At 46.5% G+C, this 25,525-nt stretch overlaps 1 long non-coding RNA gene across 2 annotated transcripts in view; it reads left to right on the top strand.

The window, feature by feature from the left end:
* Positions 1-2,424: 2,424 nt before the first annotated feature.
* LOC143930260 (uncharacterized) overlaps positions 2,425-25,525 on the top strand; it is a 177,912-nt gene continuing 154,811 nt past the window's right edge. For both annotated transcript variants that reach the window (XR_013262741.1, XR_013262742.1), the window contains exon 1: positions 2,425-2,598. This is a non-coding gene — a long non-coding RNA (uncharacterized LOC143930260). The remainder of the gene's footprint in view (positions 2,599-25,525) is intronic.

Below are 25,525 nucleotides of genomic sequence, written 5' to 3'. Positions count from 1 at the left end.
TCCGATTGCGTGTACAGGAAACCATAGGACTTTTGTACAAAGTACAAATACGCATGCTCAGAACCAATGCAAAAGATCAGACAACAATACAGAAGTTGACCAAAGGTGGCAGTAAAGAGCAGAAAAAACACGTGATTTGGTGAAAGTTGGCTGAAAAAGTCCTGCCGTGTGTATGCAATACAAGTTCACGGCCGACGCCCTTTGTGCAAAAATCCACGAGAAAGAGTTTTTACAAAGTTCAAACGTATGTAGGAGTCTTAAGTTCTACTTCCGTGGCAGTAAAAGAGTTCAAGCTACAAAAATGTTGCTTGATTTGCTGTTTTTTTTGACTGGATCACAAAACCGAAGGAAGGGAATCACAACTATATATATTCACATATTCATACCTCCCAATTATCCTGGTTTCTGTGGGATTTCCATCAAATCCTGGGGCCTGCAGATCCCAGAGCCCTGTAAAGGTTCCCAACTTGTCAGAGTTGTACCTGGTCAACAGCAAAAGGGGTAGAATTTTATTATTATATCAGAATAAACAACACCATATGTAAAAGAAGAGTGTTTTTTTTGTAGTCTTCTGTAAGACTCTTGCTTGTGGCACAACAAAGCATATTTCCTGGGTGCCATGCCTCTTAATGCGGAGTTCTGCCTGCAAAAAAATAAAAGTCAGCAGCTACAAATACTGCAGCTGCTGACTTTTAAAATAAGGACACTTACCTGTCCAGGGCGCCCGCGATGTTCTCACTCAAAGCCAACCCTTCCCTCGGCTGCAGGTGGAGGAGCCGGTATCTTAAAGCGGAGTTCCACCCTAAAGTGGAACTTCCGCTCATCGGAACCCTCCCCCCCTCCGTTGTCACATTTGGCACCTTTCAGGGGGGAGCGGGTGCAGATACCTGTCTAAGACACGGGAGTCTATGCCCCTTCCTGTCCCTCCTCGCTGTCTGCTGGGACACACACGGGTCCCAGAGACAGCGAGGACCATTCCCATTGCGCTGCGCAACTCGCGCATGCGCAGTAGGGAACCGAGAATTGAAGCCACAACGCTTCACTTCCTGATTCCCTCACGAGAATGGCGGCGGCAGCAGCCGAGAGCTGAGCGATCGATCGGCCTCGGCTGCCGACATCGCTGGACCCCGGGAAAGGTGAGTGTCCATTTATTAAAAGTCAGCAGCTGTAATATTTATAGCTGCTGGCTTTTAATATTTTTTTTTCCGGTGGACTCCCTCTTTAAGTAAGGAAATCAGGAAGTGAAGCCTTGCAGCTTCTCTACTGTACATGCGCGAGTCGCGCTGCGCGTTCTGACTGTTCCCTGCTGCCTTCTGGGACCTGTGTGTCAACCAGCAGACAGCGGGGAGGAGGGGTCGGACATGCTGTAGATCACGCAGATACTGTGCTGCCAAACAGTGCCAATCAGTGCCCATGAGTGCAGCCTATCAGTGCAGCCTATCTGTACAGCCTCATCAGCACACTTTAATGAAGGAGAACAATTACATGTTTGCAAAATTGTATAACAGAAACTATGAAGAAAAAAAAAATCTAAATGTTTGCTTTTTATTTGGTTTGTTTATAAAAAAAAAAAAAAAAAACTGCGGTGATTAAATACCCCCAAATAAAAGCTCTATTTGTGTGGGAGAAAAAGATAAAAATGTAATTTGGGCAGTGTTGCATGACTGCGCAATTGTCATTCAAAGTGCGACAGTGCTGAAAGCTGAGAAATGGCCTGGGCAGGAAGGGGGTAAAAGTGCCGGTAGGCAAGTGGTTATTCTATGTGTCCATATACATTAGGACGTTTAGAGCACTTTCACACTGAGGCGGTGGGGATATCGGCGGTAAAGCACTGCTAGTTTTAGTGGTGATTTTCTGCTGCCAGCGTGGCACTTTTAACCCCGCTAGCTGCCGAAGAAGGCGTTAATAGCATCCGAAAAGCGCAGCTGCCGAATGCTTTGCAGGCAATCAGCGGTGCCCATTCATTTCAATGGGCAGGGGCATTTTAGGCGTGGTGTATTCAGCGCTCCTAAACTGCCCCAAAGATGCGGCTTGTAGGACTTTTTCGAACATCCCGCAAGCGCACCGCCTGTGTGCAAGCACTCGGCTCTCACACTGGAGTGACAGGAGAGGCGCTTTGCAGGTGCTATTTTTAGCGCTAAAACACCTGTAAAGCGCCTCAGTGTGAAAGTAGCCTTGGAGGCAGAAAAAAAACTTCTCATGGATTGCGTTTTAGAGACGCTAAACACACCTACTTGTGCACAAAATCGCTCTATATGAGCATTTATTTCTGCCAAAAGAACTGGCGTGTTTTTAAACCTGGTGTGCGTTATAGTCAGTACAGGCAATAGGTTTACAGCATTAGCTAACCTAGCGGCACTAGGACCTGAGAGCCGCACCACCCCGGGCAGGGAAGACGACGTCTCAGTCTGCACGTGAACGGGATTGTGCTTTTTAGCACGTAATAGAGTGCTGCCTGTGCTGAAACGCTGTGTACAGGAGCGCGCATCTGACGTAGGCACGCAAACTACTGGCAGGAAGCCAAGCATGTCTGTGGAACTGATGGCAGGATTCCTTCACAGGGTTGTGTGCTGGAAGTTCTGTGACTAATGAAACTTGGTAGGTGCTGCAGACGTTCTATTCCTCTCACATCACGTGTGTTATATTTATCTTTAATGTACACTTACTGTTGTGTTCAGCAAGCCAGGCCGTCTATCTTACAGTAACAGACCTGTTGTATAGTGTGACTCACACACACAGCTGATGTAAGCAGTGGCAATACTTGCACTGCAGTCATATCTGGTCATTTCCACCAAACTGATGCAAGAAATGTGCCCAAACATGACACTTGTGTGCGCACCTTCTAGTCACCCCAATAAGACGTGTTCTATGTGTGGAAAACTTTGTCTGAAACAAAATGGTGAGACTATAGCGTGCAACGTAGAAAGTGTTCTATGGATACACACAGCCTGGCTTCGGAGCATCTGTTACACAAATATTATAGTTACAAAAATATTAACAACAACTTTACCATTGCAGCCTCACCTGTGCCCACCATTGCAGCCTCGCCTGGGCAGAGGAATGCATGGCTGGAGGAAGAGGAGAGCCGCAGAATAGCACACGGTTAGGGTGCTTACATTATAATTGTCTCTGCTCGACACAGCCCCGCCTCCTCTTCACCTGAGCCTGTGATAGAACGCACCACAGCATTAGACCTGCATTCTGTCTATCACAGGCGCTGGTCAGGAGGAGGCGGGGCTATGTATCAAGCGGAGCAGTGACAATTATAATGTAAGCGCCGGTAACAGTGTGCTATTCCGCAGCTCTCCTCTTCCTCCCCGGGGCGATCGCTGGGAGAACGGCTCCCAATCAACCCTGTCGGCAGTGCTTCCTGTCCCCTCCCAGGCAGCCAAGCTCGCAAGCCCTGATTTTACACTCGCAAAATGCGAGTGGAAAATTTGAGGGATGGATATATATATATATATATATATATATATATATATATATATTGTAGTGTCGGCTCCTGACGGGCAGGCTATATGTTTTTCAAAGTTAAACTTTCCTGAAACCACAGTTGGGTTTTGGGGCTAATTCTCTGAATTTCTGGTTTCAGTACCAGTCCAGCTGGGTTGCACTGGGTTCTCCTTGACCGCAAGTGTCGCTGTCCCTGCCGGCAAGATTAACAACACAGTCTAGCTGGGTGTATTGAAGGCCACTATTCTTTCAGAACCAGACCAGTGGGAGTGTTCTGCGGTGCAGTCTGGGAGGTGGTATTTAAGGTACGGACATCACGTGCTTCGGGGGTTCTGTTCCAGAGAATATTTTCTGTCTGGTCCTCCTGACCAGCCCCATAGCCCTCCTAGCCTGGGGTGTGGAACCATGCATTCCGAGTCTCGGGACTGGCTAGCCAGAGACAACGCAACTGCAGGGACAGGCCTGAATGGATTTCGGGGCCAATTGATCCAAAGGTGGTCCGGTACCATCTCATCCAAGGGAGAGGCCCAGCAACTGGAGAAACCCCAGGGGAGGACTCTTCAGGAGAAGGCTGGCTTCTCTGAAGGAGCCTGGAGGCTCAGTTGAAGGACACTACATGGATCTACACTCATGGTATCGCTGGATCGTCTGAGAGATACTGGTGCCGTATGATAGCTCATTAAACTTGTCTATGTCCCTCAGTAATGCTCAAGTCTGTGGCAGAGACTTTCTCAAATATTCTACACTCAAGTCTGTGGCAGAGACTTTACTTAACACCCTACCGGCTGCTAGGCCTAGTGAGAGGAGGTCTATCCGGGGGTTGTAAAATCCAGCTGTGAAACTGTTGCTGTTCTCTGGATTTTTCTTATAAGAGACTTTCCATTTTTGCAGTCCAAAGTACCTGAGCTTAATCCTAACCCTCTACCCTTATCTAAAGACTGTTTCTGGTTCAAATAAATAACCCAAAAGAAGATTCAGTGTCAGTTTCCACATTTCTTTGGGCCATCTACCACGGGAACCCCTAGACGGAGAAGCAGTCAAGAAGGTAACGGTAAGCCCAATAAAGCCAGCAGCTCTTTCGGGGGTCAGTGCTACAATATACATTTATTTTTTACATACTGTAACCAGTCGGTGTCCCTAATCACCACTGCATCAGTCGCAGTGTTCCTGATCACTGCCACACCAGTTAGGCCCATTACACATGGCTGTGTTGGGGAGGCCACTGGATTCCTGTTGCAAGAATCTGTAGATTCTTGTTGCTGGAATGACCAGGTTATGTAATCAGCAGCCACCGCTCAGCCCATTTAAACTAATGGTGAGCTGATGGCAGCTGCAGTCTGCTGTGTCCAGGCTCGGACATCTGTCCCAAATCGCAGATAGCTGCTTTGTGTGTGACTCCATGCAAACCGATTGAAATAAACTGGTCATTCCAAAAACAAGAATCCATAACTTCTTGCCGCAAGAATCAGGCGGCCACACCAACCCGGTCACGTGAAAGATGCCTTACAGTGTCCCTGATCACGGGGGCCATGCTAGGTACAGTGTCCCTGATATACCACCACAACAGTCAGTGTCACCATAATAACTTGTTCACATGTGCGATGCTCTCTGAAGAGCCATCTGTATTTAGATGACTCTTCGGAGAGAGCTTTTGACAGGCAGTGAGGGATCATTGTATTGCCTCCTCACCTTGGACTTTGCAAAAGCAACCCCATTTACTCCACTGATTGGCAATGCTGCTGTCCAAGGGTGGCTAGGATGCTCCTTACAACGGAAGAGTGAATGTAGCCACCCAAAGACAGGAGGTGTGTGACTGGCCAGCCACCAGATGGCAATAAAGGTTGAACAAAAAGAAAGCTAATGCAGCCCACCTCCTCTAAGCCCCTGTACACACGGTCGGAGATTTCCACAACCAAATCCGTTGAATTTTGCCTGTCGGATTTTGTCCGTCGGATCTTGTCCGAAACTTTTGCATACACACGATCGGACAAAGTTGGCGAAAAATCCAATCTTTCAGAACGTGATGACGTAATTTCGTTACGATGGGACTATATTCAGGCTAGAAGCCAATAGCTTTGATGTAGGAATTTGATCTGAGCATGCGTGGCATTTGGTCCGATCAAAATTCTCTACACATGATCAGAGTATGTCCGATCGGCCCAGTTGGTCGGGAAATATTTCCAACATGTTGGAAAATTGGGTCCGACAGATATTCCGACGGAATCAGTCCAATGCATACCACACACAGTCAGATTATCCGACGACACAGTCCGATAGGACACATTCCGACGGATTCTCCGACCGCGTGTACAAGGGCTAAGACTCAGTAAGCTGCAATATATTACATGTTAGTTTTATGGATTCCTTTCTACTTTAACACTTCATTACACATTGCCAAGTTTCGGCATGGTTTGGCAAGAAATTTACAATCTGTCTCATCAAATGACCTATTAGCACTGCACAAAATGCAGGCGTTGCACAGCGGTACTCTAGGTTTTTAATGGTTAACACAGTGAGGAGGTGAGGTGACATGGCATATCACCACTAAGCCACCTGTTAAATGCCTCCGAAGAGCGATCCATCAATGATCGCTTTTCAGAGGGCAGTCATATGTATAAATGAGACCTCAAAGCACAGAAAAATCAAGCAATTTAAAAGAATAATTTCGTCATTTTCACCTTTAGACCCCTTTTCACACTGGGGCAGTTTTCAGGCACTTTTGGGCTAAAAATAGCACCTGAAAAACACCTCCCCTGCAGTCCCAGTGTGAAAGCCAGAGTGCCTTAACACTGGGAAACTGCAGTGGCAGGAAGTTAAAGCCAAATCTTTGGGTCGGTGAAGGAGTAGTATATACACCGCTCCTGCCCATTGAAATGAATGGGCACCGCTGCCGAAGTGCCTGCAGAGTGCTTCGGCAATGGTGCTACATGGGCGCATTTAACCTTTTATTTGGGCACTAGCAGGGGTTAAAAGCACCCCACTAACAGCCGAATAGTGCCCCTAAAATGACGGTGAAATGCCACAAAAGCTATCAGCGTTTTAGCGTCAACGCCTGCCCACCCCAGTGTGAAAACAGCCTTGATAAACAATTTTTTTAATGACTTGCAGTGTGCCTCTGAACTTGCTAGCCAACTTGGCTACTTCAAGAGAGTCAATTCCCTAGTACAGGCCTGGTGTACTGCAAAAAAGCAATTTTACTTACCTGATACTCAGCAGCAGATGCTTACATCTAGGGATCGACCCATGTTGTTTTTTTAGGTGCCGATACAATAACGATATTTCAGCCACCTCTCAGGCCGATAGCCGATATTATGTGCTGGTATTCTGTACATTTAAAAATGTTATTCTTATATATTTTTTTTATCACTGTTATTGCTGTCACAAGGAATGTAAACATCCCTTGTGACAGTAATAGGCAGTGACAGGTACTCTTTATAGAGGGATCAGATGACGTATTCAAAACGTCAAGACTGGTGTTTTTGACTTCTTTTCTTTTTCTTTTTTTTTCTTTTTTTTTAAACTGGCGCCTTTAAGATGCCAGAAATCCAGGAAGCGATGACATGACATCACTTCCGGGTTACTAGATCCGAGACCAGAAGGGGACGTGCCGGCTGGTTTGCGATGGGACGGGAGAGCCCGGGCGAGCGGCAGGCTTGCTTGTTCTCACATGGAAAATGAACTTTCAGCTCATGAAAATTCTCATAAGACAGAATACATCTTCAGGTGTTTTGTAATGTATTCTGTTGTTTCTGAGCATGAGTGGTCTTGCTCTTTAGATTTTTCTTTTCGAACGAATACTGTACTGATTAACAAAAAAATCATACGAGAATTTTTTTTGTGTTTTGTCCCTTTGGATAATTTCAGATAAGGCTGGGTTCACACCGCTGCGGCAGCGAGAACCGGATGTGATTCGCACCGCACTGCAAATCACATCCGATCTCTGTGCGATGCGAGTTCAGCCATACAGATAGTATGGCTGAATTCGCATCGCACCCGCCGCAAACTCGCACGGGACCCTTTTTTTGGTCCGCAGCAGAATCGGATCGCATGGGTGTTGACACCATGCGATCCGATTCCTGTCCCAGTTTGCAGATCGCACTGCGATATGCGAACTGATCTGGGGGTGTCATTAAGATTTCACCGACACTCCCAGCAGTCTGCATAGGGCAGTGTGAACTGCCGGCGGGAGGCATGCGATGCGGGAAAACGCAGCGGATTTGCGGCGTTCCCGCATCGCTCCGGTATGAACCCAGCCTTAATGTCGGGATCGGCTCTCGACAGCTGTGTACTAAAGATTCATACAATCGCTTTGAAAGCGTTATTTTGTGTCCGATTTTCTGACTGTGCACTAGGCTCAAAAGTGAATTTTGCAGTCCCCTAGCATCTAATTCTTGCAGTATGGGGGCATCAGCGCTGCAAGGGAGGATTTTTGTTTTCCCTGAATTTCAGCTTTAAAGTGGTTGTATACTCAGTTTTTTAACTTTTACCTACAGGAAAGCCTATAATAAGGCTTACCTGTAGGTAAAAAAAAATCTCCTAAACCTGTACGGTTTAGGAGATATTCCCCTCGGTATGCGCCGCTGACTGCAGCGGTGCATGCGCACAAGGGGATTCTCGGCCTGAAAATCCGGCAGTGGCCGGCCGGAATGAAATCTCCCGCGCGCATGCGCGGGAGTGACGATATCGCGGCTCCGGCGCTGTGAGTACCCGGAAGAAACGCTGAGGGAGCATGTCAGCTCCCTCGGCGTGGATCGGGCCAGATGTCGGGGCCTCGTTCTAAGGTAAGTATTTCATAATGAGCTAGTATGCGGTGCATAGTAGCTCATTATGCCTTTTGCTTTGCACGTTAAAAAAAAAAAGTGTGGGTTTACTACCGCTTTAAACTGTTCATAGACTGCAAAGAAAAAAAAAAGTACAATTTATGCTGCCTGCTTACTTCCCACATGACATAGGGAGGGTGAGACCCGGCTGTCATTTACAGCCCTTACATCAGACACCTCTGCTTCTCCACAGACAGTATTTAGTCAGTGCCCTCCGCAGGGCATGGCTCAGTGGTCAGGGGGAGCAGCGAGAGGTAGAAATGAGTGTGTGACAGACCCAACCAGGATAGGGGCTTTTGGAGGGGACTGCAGGGTAGCCTACTGACTATGGACCCTGGCAGTTGCAGGGGCTCTATTCTTGGGAGGTGTGTGCCTGGGGGACCCTTGGAGTGGTCTTGCTTTGGATTCGGGATTGGCTCCCCGAAATGCAGACTCTGGGAATCTAGGCCTAGGATACAGATTTCGGTCCTTTCTGCTCAAACCAGCTATGACTACTTTAGACTGTGAGACTCAGGAGATGTTAACATCATCAGCTCAAACCAATGTGATACGGGGTCTCCTGCTATAGTCTATTAAGGTGTTCTGTGTTTATTGTTGAGCATGTCTCTCCCATTGTGTTCCTCATGCAGGCCAATTTTTACTTGAGTCTGTCTGTCTGCTCATCCCTTGGAGATGTGATTTTTAATATTGTAACCACTTTACCTTGTTATCGAACCATTGTGGGATGTTACAGTGGTGTGAAAAAGTGTTTGCCCCCTTCCTCATTTCCTGTTCCTTTGCATGTTTGTCACACTTAAGTGTTTCGGAACATCAAACCAATTTAAACAATAGTCAAGGACAACACAAGTAAACACAAAATGCAATTTGTAAATGAAGGTGTTTATTATTAAAGGTGAAAAAAAATCCAAACCATCATGGCCATGTGTGAAAAAGTGATTGCCCCCCTTGTTAAAACATACTATAACTGTGGTTGTCCACACCTGAGTTCAATTTCTCTAGCCACACCCAGGCCTGATTATTGCCACACCTGTTCACAATCAAGGCATCACTTAAATAGGAGCTGCTTGACACAGTAAGGTCCACCAGAAGATCCTTAAAAGCTACACATCATGCCGAGACCCAAAGAAATTCAGGAACAATTGAGAAAGAAAGTAATTGAGATCTATCAGTCTGGAAAGGGTTATAAAGCCATTTCCAAAGCTTTGGGAATCCAGCGAACCACAGTGAGAGCCATTATCCACAAATGGCGAAGACATGGAACAGTGGTGAACCTTCCCAGGAGTGGCCGGCCGCCCAAAATTACCCCAAGAGCGCAGCGACGACTCATCCAAGAGGTCACAAAAGACCCCACAACAACGTCCAAGGAACTGCAGGCCTCACTTGCCTCAGTTAAGGTCAGCGTTCATGCCTCCACCATCAGGAAAAGACTGGGCAAAAATGGCCTGCATGGCAGAGTTCCAAGGAGAAAACCACTGCTGAGCAAAAAGAACATCAAAGCTCGTCTCAATTTCCCCACAACACATCTTGATGATCCCCAAGACTTTTGGGACAACATTCTGTGGACCGATGAGACAAAAGTGGAACTCTTTGGAAGGTGTGTGTCCAAGTATATCTGGCGTAGAAGAAACACTGCATTTCATAAAAAGAACATTATACCAACAGTAAAATATGGTGGTGGTAGTGTGATGGTCTGGGGCTGTTTTGCTGCTTCAGGACCTGGAAGACTTGCCGTGATAAAAGGAACTATGAATTCTGCTGTCTACCAAGAGATCCTGAAGGAGAATGTCCGACCATCTGTTCGTGTACTCAAGCTGAAACGAACTTGGGTTCTGCAGCAGGACAATGATCCTAAACACACCAGCAAGTCCACCACCGAATGGCTGAACAAAAACAAAATGAAGACTTTGGAGTGGCCTAGCCAAAGTCCTGACCTGAATCCTATTGAGATGTTGTGATATGACCTTAAAAAGGCCGTTCATGCTCGAAAACCCTCTAATGTAACTGAATTAGGACAATTCTGCAAAGATGAGTGGGCCAAAATTCCTCCAGGACGCTGTAAAAGCCTCATTGCACGTTATCGCAAACGCTTGGTTGCAGTTGTTGCTGCTAAGGGTGGCCCAACCAGTTATTAGGTTTAGGGGGCAATCAATTTTTCACACAGGGCCATGATGGTTTGGATTTTTTTTCACCTTTAATAATAAACACCTTCATTTACAAATTGCATGTTGTGTTTACTTGTGTTGTCCTTGACTATTGTTTAAATTGGTTTGATGTTCCGAAACACTTAAGTGTGACAAACATGCAAAGGAACAGGAAATGAGGAAGGGGGCAAACACTTTCACACCACTGTATGTGTTGATGTTTAGGATAATGTGTAATGTACTTTGTGTATCCAGGGTTGTGGGCTGTTAAATTCCGTCTCGGAATTTAAGTAAATCCTGGTGTCCTGCAGCGGATCCAAGTACCGGAACAAGTTCTGGTACTTGACTACACTAATCCTTCTGTCCGGGGCTCGCTGATCCGCACTGCAGCTGGCGAGGCTAGGCCTTCTTCAGTACCCAGCCCACCCACTCACCTGCCCCGCCGGCTCTAGATCCATCCAGTACCAAGGAGGGAGGAGGAAGTAGGCTCGTTTTCCTCCACATCCTCCCCGTGCCCGCCTATGCCCACCCTCAACCCCCAGCGTGAAGCAAATGCTGTGCTGTGAAGGACTTGGGTCGGCGGGCACCGAGCAGCCAGTGTACACGATGCCTGCCTAAACCTGCGGTAAATGAACTCTCCCTCTCTCATGCCCGGTAGTGATCCATCCTTCTTGCCTTCCATGTTCTGTAGTGATCGATGCTTCCTTGCGACTTATGGTGCCATACACAAGGAGCAAAATCATTTGAAAATCTGTCGTATAGACAACTTGTTCATTTATCTCCAGTTAATTGGCACAAATTGAAAATTGGCTGTGATGATCTGCTCGGATGATAAATTGAAAAGTTTATGTGTTTCTCGCCCAAACAGTCTGCACTAGGCATATGTGACAAAACAAACGAAAACTAATTTGTCCATTGGATGATTTATGAATCAAAATTCTGTCACTATATGATGGCAAAATTGTTTGCTCTCACGACCGCGTGTTCGTTTTTTCAAAAAATGCATTTGAACCATTTTTCAACAGGTCTATGGCTAGAATTAAATTGCTTAACTTCTTCTTAAATGGCTGTTCTTCTTTAACCACTTGCTGACCAGCCGCCACAGTTGTACTACGGCAGAATGGCACGGCTGGGTGAAATTATGTTATGCAACATCGCTTCACCCTGTGGCCACTAGGGGTGCGCTAGCGCCCCCTGCTTGCCCAAAGAGCCGATGTGAGTGCCCAGGGGTCGCGATCACTGCTGGGCTCCCGCAATCACTCGGGACACACCGAGAACAGGGATATGGCTGTGTAAACAGTTTCTGGTTCTCTGAGGGGAGAAGTGACTGACTGTCTGTCCATACAGAGTATGAACAGCGATCTGTCATCTCACCTACACAGTCCTCTCCCCCTTTAGTTAGAACACACACGGAGGGAACACAATTAACCCCTTGATCGCCCCCTAGTGTTAACCCCTTTACCGCCAGTGACATTTTTACAGTAATCAATGCATTTTTATAGCACTGATTGCTGTATAAATGCCAATGGTCCCAAAAATGTGTCAAAATTGTCCGACGCATCTACCATAATGTTGCAGTCCTAATAAAAAATCTCAGATGGCCGCCATTACTAGTAAAAAATAAATAAATAAAAATGCTATAAATCTATCCCCTATTTTGTAGACGCTATGACTTTTGCGCAAACCAATCAATATACTCCCCTTTTTTTTTTTTTGGTTTAAAAAAAAAAAATGTAGAATATATATCGGCCTAAACTGAGGAAAAAATCGTTTTTTCTTTATATATTTTTGGGGGATATTTATTATAGCAAAAAGTTAAAAATCTTGCTTTTTTAATTTTTTCTATTTTTGTTTATAGCGCAAAAAATAAAAACAGCAGAGGTGATCAAATACCACCAAAAGAAAGCTCTATCTGTGGGGAAAAAGGACATCAATTTTGTTTGGGTGCAACGTCGCACGACCACGCACTTGTCAGTTAAAATGACGCAGTGCCAAATCGCAAAAATTGCTCTGGTCGGAAAGGGGGTAAAATCTTCCAGGGCTGAAGTGGTTAAGCATGGCAATTATAACATTCTGAAATCAGCGTGTAGCAAAAAAGGCTATTGCCAGCAAGAACCTAAAATGCTCCCTATCCTGGCATTAAGGCTAAATTCCTTTGCAAAAAGAACCTTAAAGTTCAAATGAATACTTACCCTGCACGCCCAAAATAAAATCTAAAAAGCTAAAAGCATACAGGTAGTGGTCTTGTGACCTGTGCTAAGACCTCAGCCGTGATCTCCACCTAAGAATTGTGACAGAAGCACTGCTGATTTGGGAGCCTCCCAAGAGCATCTGCATCACCATGGGTCATGAGACTGAAACCTCAGCATAGTTGACACAGCTGGGTGTAGTACAATAGGATTCCTGTTAGTGAAAGTAGAGTGTTCCTTTCTATGTGTTCTGGTAGCATGAGTCTAGTGTGCCTCTTTTCATTATGTTGTGTGTTACAGTGGTAACTTGTATACATTTTTTTTCCCCCATAGTGCAGCAGCCTTAGGAGCATGGACCCCATGTATAAAAGTTTGTGTTGCTTACAGCAACCAAAAAACATATTTTTTATTTTTTTTTCCCCAATATATATGCTTGCTCTGATCTCTCAATAAGATGTTCTCCTTTCTACTTCTCTCTTCCCTCCCACAAAGCCGGTGTTCTGACATATAACGTCTGGCCATCTCTAGAAGTGTCTGCCCCGTACTACGCAAGCGCAGCGCTTGCGCAGTACGGAGCAGAAGATGATTCGGAAAATCTCTGAAGATGAACGGCGCCTGTGCCGTGAGTCGAGGTTCAAGCCTCACCATCCAAGTAGACATAGGGCTGCACATATTAGAGGGCCCCTCGCGGGCTTGCTTTGCTCGCAATGCTTCGGGCACGGCCTTGCTGCGCTCGGCTCTTTTTATTCTAACTGTCCACTTGGATGGTGGGGCTAGAACCTGGACTTGCGGCGCAGGCGCTGTTTATCTTTGGCTATTTTCGAAATGTGGTTGTCCTGTGTACTGCACATGAGCAGTACACAGCGGACACTATCCGATGGGGGACAGTATGTGATACGACACTGGCTTATTTGTGGGCTGTGAGCACACCTGTAGGACATGCTCATATCTTGCGTTGAGTTTATTTAAAGTAATTTTATTTAAATAAAACCTCATAAACCTTATTTACTGGATGAGTACAAAGCCTTGTGCTGCGGTCAGGGCTAAACTTTTAGACGTGAAGCCTCTCCCAGAACGGATACTGACAGGCTCCATTTCCTGATTCCCATACCCAAGATGGCGACGGCAGGACCCGACAGAGTTCCGGTGGACTCCCGCTTTAATAAAATACAATCCACATACAGTCCCCTTTCTCAAAAGGTACAAAACCTCATAATAAAGGCGTGACATAACGGGGGGGGGGGGGGTGAGATGTGTCTCCTTCTTCTGTCCCTTGTCGACTGCAACTCTTGTGACGCATCTATGTCTCTAACCCCTTGCGGACCGCCCCTCACACATATACTACGGCAGGGTGGCCGCTCTGTGCTAGATCACAGAGCGACCTGCTCCCACTGTGATTGGACACAACGGGAGGCAATCAGCGGGTCCGGCAAACGTGCTGTCTGCTGGGACCCACCAATCGTTTGGGAGACAGGCAGAATGGACTGTGAGAGGGGAGTGTACTGATGCTGTGTGTCTCCTAAGTAGGGATGAGCTCCGGCGTGTTCGCATGCTCCACGTGCAGAGCCCACCAGGAAGTCGGCGCAGCGCTGTGCTAATCACAGGCAGTCAGACATTGCCCGATGCGCGGTTGCAGAGATCAGGCAATGTCTCGCTGCCTGCGATTAGCGCTGCGCCGACGTGGAGTGTGCGAACACGCCTGAGCTCATCCTTACTCCTAAGCAAGAACATGGATCTTTACCTTGCTCCCAGTCAAAGCACCTCCCCCACAGTTAGTAATCACTCCCAGGGAACACATTTAACCCTTTGATTGCCCCTGATGTTAACCTCTACCCTGTCAGTGTCATTAGTACAGTGACCATGCATATTTTTATTTATTTTTTTAGCACTGATCACTATATTAGTGTCAATGTCCGATTTTTGTCTGCCGCAATACCAAAGTCCCGCTATAAGTCGCTGATTGCTGCTATAATTATAAAAAAAAAATAAAAATACAAAAAATAAAAGATCCCATAGTTTTGTACATGCTATAACTTTTGCGCAAACCAATAAATATATGCTTATTGGGATTTTTCTTTTATTTTTTATACCAAAAACATGTAGCAGAATACATATTGGCCTAAACCAGATGTCCGCATCCAGTAGATCTCGGTCTGGGCTTGCTGACCCGCCATTCCAGAGCATCAGAGTGCAATGCAGAGATACTGCTTGTAAAGTTGGAGCTGTAGTAGAGAGCAAGGGCTGCATAATCTGATGTCTCCTCTGTAGTGCCGGTGTCTTGTCGAGAAATGTCCCCCCCATCGGATAGTGTCTGCCCTGTACTGCACAGACGCAGCGCTTGCGCAGTACGGAGGACAAAGGAGACGCGGAAAGTCTCAGATCATGAACAGCTGTATACATCACCTGCGCAATTAATACTACATTCTGTCACATGCTCCCACGCTCTCCCGATGCTCTTACAACTCTGCAAGAGGTGGTGTACTTTACTGATTTAATTTTTATTAATAGGTCTACCAAACCCACCCATCAACATTGCTAAACCCACCCTTAAGTTGTGTAAACGCGCTCGCAAAGATCCGCTCCTTTCAGAAATCCTCCCCCACGAGCATCGGCAGCATGTGACAGAATGTACTATTAATTGTGCAGGCGCTGTGTACAGCTCACGAACAGCTCTTCATGTTCAGAGACTTTTGGCGTCTTCTTTGTCCTCCGTACTGCGCAAGTGATGCGCCTGCGCAGTACAGGGCAGACAGTATCCAATGGTGGGGACCTTTCTTGTCAGAACACTGGCTCCTGTCCCATGTGGAATGACGTTAAACTGCACTCCATCTCTTATCCCGGCTAGGAGTGTCCAGAGTGGTGCCAGCAGCAGGAAAGAAGAGATCTTCAGGTCAGTGTGAAGCAATACACTGGGCATAATAGTATAGGGCTGCTTTCGCACTGACATGCTGCAGTTTACCTGCAGCTTTCCTGCGAATTAGCTGCAATTAGCCATAGACTTCTATTATATCCTGTTTTACCACCTCCAACTTTGTTTGAATGAGCCCTAAGGTGCCGCTGCTGAATGCAACTAAGGGCTCATTCACAAGTGCTGCTCCTCTGAAAATCAACATGCGAGTTGTGTGTTGATGGGTGGTGAGGAGACAATATGTTGCTTTCTCACCACCTGATTTAAATCCATGATTGCTGTGCAATGCATGCATTTGCGACACGGTAGTACTGCAATTAGAGGTTTAAATCGGGTGTGAGAAGGCGACACTGTGCCCAGTGATCTTTGCCTTCTCCTGTGTTGTTCAGGTAGACCTCCACTTCTGTGCATCTTTGTTTCCGTTTCGGGGCCGAATTCAGGCAAAGATTATTCCCCGATTTGTCCCTGAAACGGAGAACAGGGACGCACAGCATTGCTGTGCGATCCACGGTCGGTTTAGGTGTGAACCGAGCCTGAAAGGACATTTTCTGTGGAGTGTTGTGGCCAAAAGGTGGACTGTATAGGGGTTGTGAAGGTTGTTATCGGTGAAGTAGCAGCTCAGGTGCAATAGCTTCTATTACTGCTCTTGTAAAGTCACACAGACCAGTAATGAATAAATAGGATCAGTTTTATCATACAGGGACAGATCATTTCAAGAGGAGATAAAGGATGAAGCAACCTAGTCAGGTCCAGATCTGCAGATTGTTTAAGAAATCTGTCGCTCTATTAGTATTCCAGTATTTTTCCAAAAAAGTCTACTCGCCTGCAAACCGTTCCAAAGTCTGCTTCCTGTTCTGGGTGGTGCTCAAGCAGTGCTTTATACTAGGTCCAGAGGAAGAATTACAATTCAGAGTATTAACGTGACAATCAACTTAGGACGTTGCTGAAACTACAAGGGCGGCCTTGGGTTATCTGTGATTACTGGAAATATCCTGTAGTATCGGGTCTTGCTTTTCAGTTTTTTGGTTGAGCTGGGAACACAGCCTGCCTGTCCTCCAATAGTCAGACTTGTGCTGACATGTCCTCCTGCATAGCAATTCACTTAGAAGATAAGTGTCCCACTGTTTTTCTGTTTTTCTGCCTCCTCATGCACCCCCTGCAGTTTTAGCCATTGCTGATGCCGGCTGTCAGAATACAGTAGTCGCAGTGGGAGAAGCGCCCATCTGTGTTGCATAGTGTGAATGGAGAAATCTGTTTTTTGATTATTTTTGCAGCAGGGTTGCCAAACAATACTTGAACAATGTTACTACAGTTCCCAAAGTACAGAGATGAGGACAGATCTGTGCCATAACAGTGGGTAGAATATAGTCATGGCATCCCTCTGTGGAAGGAATGCAATCTTTTACCTCCCCAGGTGGGAGAAGTCCATATGCTTCAAAGGGGGAGATAATGATTAAAGGGTTCCTGGCTACACTTTTCCTCCTGAACAAGCCCAAAATCTGAGAAGGCTAACTAACAGGACACCACAAATCCTGCTCTTATACTGTAACTCTCCAGGAACACTGATGACTGCCAAGGCAACCTAAGGCAGTGTACCACCTTAAAGGGCTTCTGTCCCAGTGACTACCCAATATACAAACATTTGTCATTAATGAACAGGGGCATCCACTTGTGGTGGCTAGCTTACTAGCTAGTTAATCAGAAATGACAGGAATAGGTAAAGTGTGTAATGGCATATACTATAGGAATGTTAAATAGTTCTTCGTGACTAGCGCCTTGTGTTTCTGTTTTGGGCGTGGTCTATGCTAAGCAATCTCTTACAAATTATTATTATAATGTAGACTGAGAATATGCTGCAGGTGCTGCACGTTGGCTTAGACCAGGTGTCTCCAAACTGCGTCTCAGGGGCAGGGGCGGATCCAGAGTCTAATCTCGGGAGGGGCACTGCTATAAAATATGTTTTTTGGGGGGCAATTTATATGGGAAATGGCTGGTATTGGCGCTTCAATCATTACGGCACCATGGTTGTTATGGTGTCAGGATGATTGAAGCGCATTATTTCTATTAATACATTGTAATATAAAATTAAATGGTTCAACTCACCATAATGCAGAATCAGTGGGAGCCCTGAGGATGTCACTTGCCATGTCGCCTGCCACCAAATGTGGATTGTCACTTGTCACCAAATGCGGATTGTTACTTGCCACGTCACCTGCCACACATTGCGGATTGTCACTTGCCACGTAGCCTACCACACATTGCAGATTGCCACTTGCCATGTCACCTGCCACACATTGCGGATTGTCACTTGCCACGTCGCCTGCCACCAGATGCGGATTGCCACGTAGCCTGCCACACATTGCGGATTGCCACTTGCCACGTCACCTGCCACACATTGCGGATTGTCACTTGCCAAGTTGCCTGACCCACATTGCGGATTGCCACTTGCCACGTCACCTGCCACACATTGGGGATTGTCACTTGCCACGTCACCTGCCACACATTGCGGATTGTGACTTGCCACGTCACCTGCCACACATTGCGGATTGTCACTTGCCACGTCGCCTGCCACCAGATGCGGATTGCCACGTAGCCTGCCACACATTGCGGATTGCCACTTGCCACGTCACCTGCCACACATTGCGGATTGTCACTTGCCAAGTTGCCTGACCCACATTGCGGATTGCCACTTGCCACGTCACCTGCCACACATTGGGGATTGCCACTTGCCACGTCACCTGCCACACATTGCGGATTGTCACTTGCCACGTTGCCTGCCACACATTGCGGATTGCCACTTGCCACGTCACCTGCCACACATTGCGGATTGTCACTTGCCAAGTTGCCTGACCCACATTGCGGATTGCCACTTGCCACGTCACCTGCCACACATTGGGGATTGCCACTTGCCACGTCACCTGCCACACATTGCGGATTGTCACTTGCCACGTTGCCTGCCACACATTGCGGATTGCCACTTGCCACGTCACCTGCCACACATTGCGGATTGTCACTTGCCACGTTGCCTGCCACACATTGCGGATTGCCACTTGCCACGTCACCTGCCACACATTGCGGATTGTCACTTGCCACGTTGCCTGCAACATATTGCGGATTGCCACGTAGCCTGCCACACATTGCGGATTGTCACTTGCCACTTCACCTGCCACACATTGCGGATTGTCACTTGCCACGTCAACTGCCACACATTACGGATTGTCACTTGCCACGTCACCTGCCACACATTGCGGATTGCCACTTGCCACGTAGTCTGCCACACATTGCGGATTGCCACTTGCCACGTAGCCTGCCACACATTGCGGATTGTCACCTACTGGTGGTCTTTTGTTGGGTTACAGAGTGAACATAGGCAGCAGAGAGATGATGCAATCTCTCTGCTGCACACAGCTTCCTACACAGTGAGGGCGGAACTGGAGGGATGCAGGGCAGTGAGAGATGATGTCATCTCCCTGCTCCCCTGCCTGCTGGCTTCCTGATTGGCCAGCAGCCCTCCTAAGCCGCCCAGCTGCCCCCCCCCCCCCCTCACCCGTCCACTCAGCGCGGGTACCCGCGGAACCGGCCGCGCGGGTACCCGCGGAACCGGCCGCGATTGGACCCGCGGAACCGGCCCGCGGAACCGGCCGCAATTGGAGCCGCGGAACCGGCCGCGGGTACCCGCGGAACCGGCCGCGATTGGACCCGCGGAACCGGCCCGCGGAACCGGCCGCGATTGGACCCGCGGAACCGGCCGTTCTGTCATCAGCTGGCGGTATTCTCGGAGGGGGCAATTGACCCGTTGCCCCCCCCCTGGATCCGCCCCTGCTCAGGGGCCGGATGTGGCCCTTCGCTTACCTTTTTATCCAGCCACTTTTCCTTCCGTTGATACAGGACACTCTTCCTCCCTCCTGTTACTGACATCAACAATGGGGTACTATTTCTCCCATTGACGCCAAAGATGTGGCACTATTCCTCAAACTAACACAAACAATGGGAAACTATTCCTTCCACTGACACCAACAACTATTCCTCCCCCAATAGCAAAGATGTATTGTTTACTCCCACTGACGCCAAGACAGTTTTTACTCCCAATGGCCACAGTCCAGCCCCCTAAAGTCTGGAGGACAGTAAACTAGACTGGCCCTTTGTTTAGAAAGTTTGGAAGCACCTGGTTTAGACCAATGCCCTTTTGTAAGGTTTGCCATCCACATTAGGGAAGCAATTTTTTTTATTATTATTATTATTATTATTAATAAATATATATATATATATATATATATATATATATATATATATATATATATATATATATATATATATATATATATATATATATATATTAGATTAATTACATTTCTCTCCAGAAATGTTTCATACAAAAAAAAAGCCTCATCTGCAATCCCTGCCCGAGGGCTTTCACACTGGGGCGCTGCACTGGCAGGATGTAAAAAAAAAAGTCCTGCTAGCAGCTTCTTTGAGGTGCTTTAGGAGGGGTGTATACACCCCTCCTAAAGCACCCCTACCCATTGAAATTAATGGGCAGCGCCTCGGCAGCGGTGCTTTGGGGGCGCTTTAAACCCTTTTATTCGGCCACTAGGGAGGGTTAAAAAAAAAATCCCCGCTAGCGCCTGAAAAGTGCCGCAAAAACAACGGTAAAGTCCCGCTAAAACTAGCGACGCCCGGGTGCTGGCAGTGTGAAAAGGCTCTTGGGTTTGCATCCCATTGGCAGTGGATTAGTCCCTCCATATACTTTCACAAACTTTCTTGCATCATTCACACAATTGCATTAGACCCCTTTCACACTTGTGCAACTTGAGACTGCAAAGTTGCATCAAGTCGTACCCCATGATTTCCAATGTGTACCATTCATATCTGTGCATCTTTAAGTCGCAGCGACTTCAAAGTTGTCTCTGCACTACTTTTGGTCTGACTTTGATGCGACTTGAGGTCCAGAGACCTCAAGATTACACAGGCATTGCTTCAAGCCGCGGCAAAATTGTGTGACTTTCAAGTCGCACAAGTGTGAAAGGTGTTTATCGTACCGCCCTTCAATGTGTGCTGCATGCTTTTGTGTGATGCCGTATCATTTGTTCTAAAATGGCGCACCTTGCCAACGGGCATGCATTGCAGCGCAATGGACAGCGACTAACTGACTTGCATTCCAAGGAGCTGCCAGAAATAGTACTGTATAACCTGCACCCATACTATGTTGCACTTGATGTAAAATATCCAAGGTCACCCTTATCAACCAACTGCGTTGTTGGATGTTAGGATACCGGCGGCTAGAAGGTTGTAATGATGTACAATAAAAACCTGTGGCTTTGTGTCAAGGGGCAAGCTCTCTGGGTGATGTAATCGGATGGCCACGCCCCATGGCTATATAAGGGTTGGCAGAAAGCGGGCGACAACAAAACGGATGAAGACATCAACAGAACAAGAGCATCCTTCTTTTCTTTTTTTCTTTTTTTAAATCAGGTGGGGAGGGAGAAGGCGGCGGGAAGACGGCTAGAGAAGACAGAGCTATTTAAAAAGGAATTGTCAAAAACCAGGTCTTGTGTTTTTATCACATTTCACTTCTTTTTTGGTGAATGAGTAGGGGTATGATGTAACCGATATCCATTCACATAGAGGGGGGGCCTTCTTAAAGGCCCTTGTCCTCATCAACATGGGGGCAAGGTGCTTTGGGGTGGGGGAGAGCAGAGCCCCCCTGCCCCAAAGCGCCCACTTCCCTATGTTGAGGGCATGCATCCTGGTATGGTTCAGGAGGGGGGGGCTCTCTCTCGTTCCCTCCCTTTCCCGACCTGCCGGGCGGCATGCTCGGATAAGGGTCTGGTATGGATTTATTTTGGCCTGAAGGGGTCAGAATTCATAATAGATCTGAAGGGTCTGGTATGGACCTGGGGGGACCCCACGCTGTTTTATTTTATTTTATTTTTATTTTATTTTTTTCACATTTTTTTTAGCTGCTGATTACTCATCGGTTGCTAAGGACATGCCGGCCGGATTCTCTGTCTCCTCCTTAGCAACCAGCTATTTACAGTGTGTTTTACAGTGCGTTTTTAACCACTTCAATTCCAGGCACTTAGACACCTTCCTGCCCAAGCCAATTTTGAGCTTTCAGCGCTGTCACAATTTGAATGACAATTGCGCAGTCATACAACACTGTACCCAAACAAATTTATAATTTTGTTCCCACAAATAGAGCTTTCTTTTGGAGGTATTTGATCACCTCTGCGGTTTTTATTTTTTTTTATTAAAAAAAAAAAAGATCGAAAGTTTTGGAAAAAAAAAAGTTTTTCTTTGGTTCTGTTAAAATGTTTTGTAAATAAGTACGTTTCCTCTTCAATGATGGGCACTGATACGGCTGCATTGACGGGCACTCGTAGGTGGCACGGATGGGTACTGATGGGTGGCACTGAAGGGCATCACTGATGTCACATGTTATGTAATGATGCCAGTCAGTGCCCATTTGTGGGCACTGATTGGCAGAGATTGGGCATAATGTGCACATGTGGATGGCCATGGGGTACATACCTGGCCATCCACGTTGCCTCCTTCCCTGGTGGTCTTGGTGGCTTCCCTGATAGTCTAGCGTGGGCATCTGAATGGGGACTGCGCTGATAAACGATCAGCGCAGAACCCCCCTGTCAGGAGAGCCGTCAATCGGCTGGCAGGCGCGAGTGAGGAAAAGCAATCAACGGCTTTTCCGCTTGGCATCGTGATCAGCCGTGATTGGACTCCGTCAGAGACTCTTTACCAAGATTGGAGTAGCGGTGTGTTAGACTGGCACACCACACCACTGATCGCTGCGATGCACACCCCTACGGGCGCGCGGCGGCTGTTATCCTGAAGGACGTCATATGGCGCCCAGTCAGGATAACTGAACCACTGCCTGGCCATCATTTTGCTATAGGCTGGGCGGGAAGTTAAGGGGGGGGGGAATGTAAAGCGCAAAATGCATGAAAATTGCATGCAAAACAGATAAAACGCATAACACAAAATGCACTGAAAAAACACATCAAGCACTGCCGCATAGATGTGAACCTAGACTGAATCCATTTTTAGGATTTGCTTTCTGTGCACTCTGAACTAATACTGGCAATGACCAGAGGCATGAATACTTCCAATTGTCTATTGATAAATGGCTGCTGTACTGTAAAATGTAGGACTGGAGCTTGCCTGGGGAACACAGATGTCTCCAACAGGAGGAACTATCTTCATAGTTTCTCAGGGCTGTAATTATTTACACCTGTGTTAGAACTTTGGGCAGATTTGTGAAGACTTATCAGTGGTTTTGCAGTAATTAGAAATGGGTGGGAGCATGTTGGAACACCTATCAGGTTTTTATTGCAGTCCATGTCCTAGTCATCGTGATCACTGATCTGAAATTTTCCAGTTGTTGGGAGATGCAATGGGGTCACCTCACCTGTTTTCTCTGGAACAGAAAGTGAAGGTAAATCTCGCCATCATTGCTTTATCCAAAATCTGAGCTGCCGGCTATTGTCTGAAATGTCCCTGTGAATGTTCAGCTGGTTCAGGGGTCCACCTACCTACATGAAATGGTTACCTAATCAGGATTAGACTATGGGGATGATTTGCTAAAACTGGAGAGTGCACAGTCTGGTGCAGCTTCTGCATGGTAGCCAATCAGATACTAACTTCAGCTTGTTGAATTAAGCTTTGACAAAAAAATGGAAGCTGGCTGGTTTCTATGCAGAGCTGCACCAGATTTTGCACATTCCAGTTTTAGTAAATAACCCCTATGTAACTGATGGAACCTTAATTGTAAATTGCATGATGTTGAATTTTTGGAGCCACAGTGACTGTACTCATAAGTGTGCCCTGGCTCACCTATGCGTGTACAGTACACCCTAATCACGCTGCGCAGATTCCCCCTGCTGCTGGGCTGCAGAGAAAGGGACTGGGAAACCCGTGTTCTCAGTCCCTTTCGCTGTCCCAAAAGTGAGACCTCAAGGATCTGTTTAGGCCCCTGATATTTCACCAAAGCCCCCCAATGGGGCTCCTAAAAATTGTGACACCGGCCACTGCTCTACTGAATGGGGAAAGGAAAAAAAAAATATATATATATATATATATATATATATATATATATATATTCAAATTTATTACACACACACACACACTTATGACTATACTTATTATTCATGCACAGTTTATTGAGCAATTTCGGAAACCTCTTTGTTACTCATGTTAAAGCATCTAGCAGGAAAAGAGGACACAGCAAATAACTAGAAGGTAATTTCAAAAGTTTCTTTGACTACTGATATACTATTTTAAAATTCTGCATTTCTACTAAAAATGCTTGATATAAATGAAAGCCTATATCCCTTCAAAACTTCTTTTTTTTTTTTTTTTTTTTGGATAAAGCCTGAAAGGGTTGGAATCCAAGGCTGTTTGTGTCCCAGCTGACAGTTTCCCCTCACTATTCTGTCTGTCACCTGGATAGAAAGTTAGGAGAAATTGCTAAACAAATTCTACCCCCAAGTCTCTAATAAGTGCTGGAGATGTGGAAATGAGGCACCATGATTCATATATGGTAGTCGTGCCCAATGATCCAGCCATACTGGCATATGGTCCACAACACTATTAGCTCTGTCACGTTGGAAGAATTGAACTTTACACCAGCACAATATCTCTTACACCACAACAAAATCTCCAAAAAACTATATCTTTAGCCTTCATGTACACGGGACGTTGTTTAACCTCTCCTGAAAAATTTAACTTGACAGCTAGAAACCGGCGTCTAAAAAAAAGAGCCGTTTAACCGCGTTTACATGCCGCGTTTAGCCGCATTTGCATCTAGAAGCGTTTGAAAAAAACATTTTTTTTTTCTTTTTCAAAATAGACAAAAATGAAAACGCCTGTAAACGAAATGCTGCTAAAAACGCCAGTTGCCGCGTTTGGCATTTCAAATGCCTCTAAACACAGCTTCTGAATGCATTTTTTTTTTTTGGGGGGGTTCCAAAAAAGCCTCTAAAAACAACTGACTATAAACGAACCAGTGTACATGTACTGATAAGATAATAGGGGTGCAATGGATCGTCACCGATCCGTGATCCAAATGGGTCACTCTGTTTGGATCGGCACACGCCGCGATCCACGGAGCGCTCCGCGCTCTCGCCCTTAGGAAAAGCCGTGGCTTCGGCCTAGTTCCGAAGCGGAGGCCATCTTGGTGCACCCGTCGTCGTTTACAATGTGATCGCTCCGCCAAATCTCTCTCTCTCCTCTGTGTACAGATTTGTACAGTGGAGGGGAGAGATCGGATGGCAGCAGTGCTGTGGGCTGCATCTGTAGAGCCCACAGCGCTGCTCTGTGACAAGTGCAGTCACAGCCACCCCGCAGTACTCTGCCAGTACACTGCCCGTACTCGGCGATACCCAGCCATGCTCAGCCAATATTACAGTGGGGGAAGATGTATATTACAGTGGGGACTATATGGTGGAATTTCCACAAGTTTTTGCAAATTCAATTATTATTTGCTGATCCGAAAAATTATCCAATCTGTGACTCTGATCCGAGGAACGATCCGATCCATGAGTTTTTTGATCCGTTGCACCCCTATAAGATAACATAGAGAAGGGTTCAGGAGCAGTTGGGGAAAAAAAAATGCCCAACTGCTCCTAAACTTCCGTTTGCCAGTAGCAGTGTACTTGGGGCCTAAATCTTTACCTATGTTTATGACAAACGCTGCAAGACATTTGTAAACCATACCACTGGCGTTCAACAAATATCCCCTCCAAAAAGGAATGGTTCCATAGAATCACCCAAATTGAAAAAATAGAGGAACTTATCAGCATATCACAAGAAAACATATCAAAGTACACATCAACATGGTAAACTGGATACAATTCAAGAATACCAAGACTTATGAAGGAACAACATAGCTTGATAAGGAAAAGAAACGGGATAGAAATAAGATGATGACTGTAGGAAAGAAGGAAACAAGAGCATAATCAAACCCCCAGCCCCTCCCCCTTCTTTTCTTTTTTCTTTTTT

The sequence above is a fragment of the Lithobates pipiens genome, unplaced genomic scaffold (assembly GCF_037356315.1).
Source record: "Lithobates pipiens isolate NorthernLeopardFrog02 unplaced genomic scaffold, aLitPip1_a1.2 Scaffold_25, whole genome shotgun sequence".
Lineage (NCBI taxonomy): Eukaryota > Metazoa > Chordata > Amphibia > Anura > Ranidae > Lithobates > Lithobates pipiens.
Note: the sequence above shows the minus strand (reverse complement) of the source record. Positions and strands in the feature narration are given on the sequence as shown.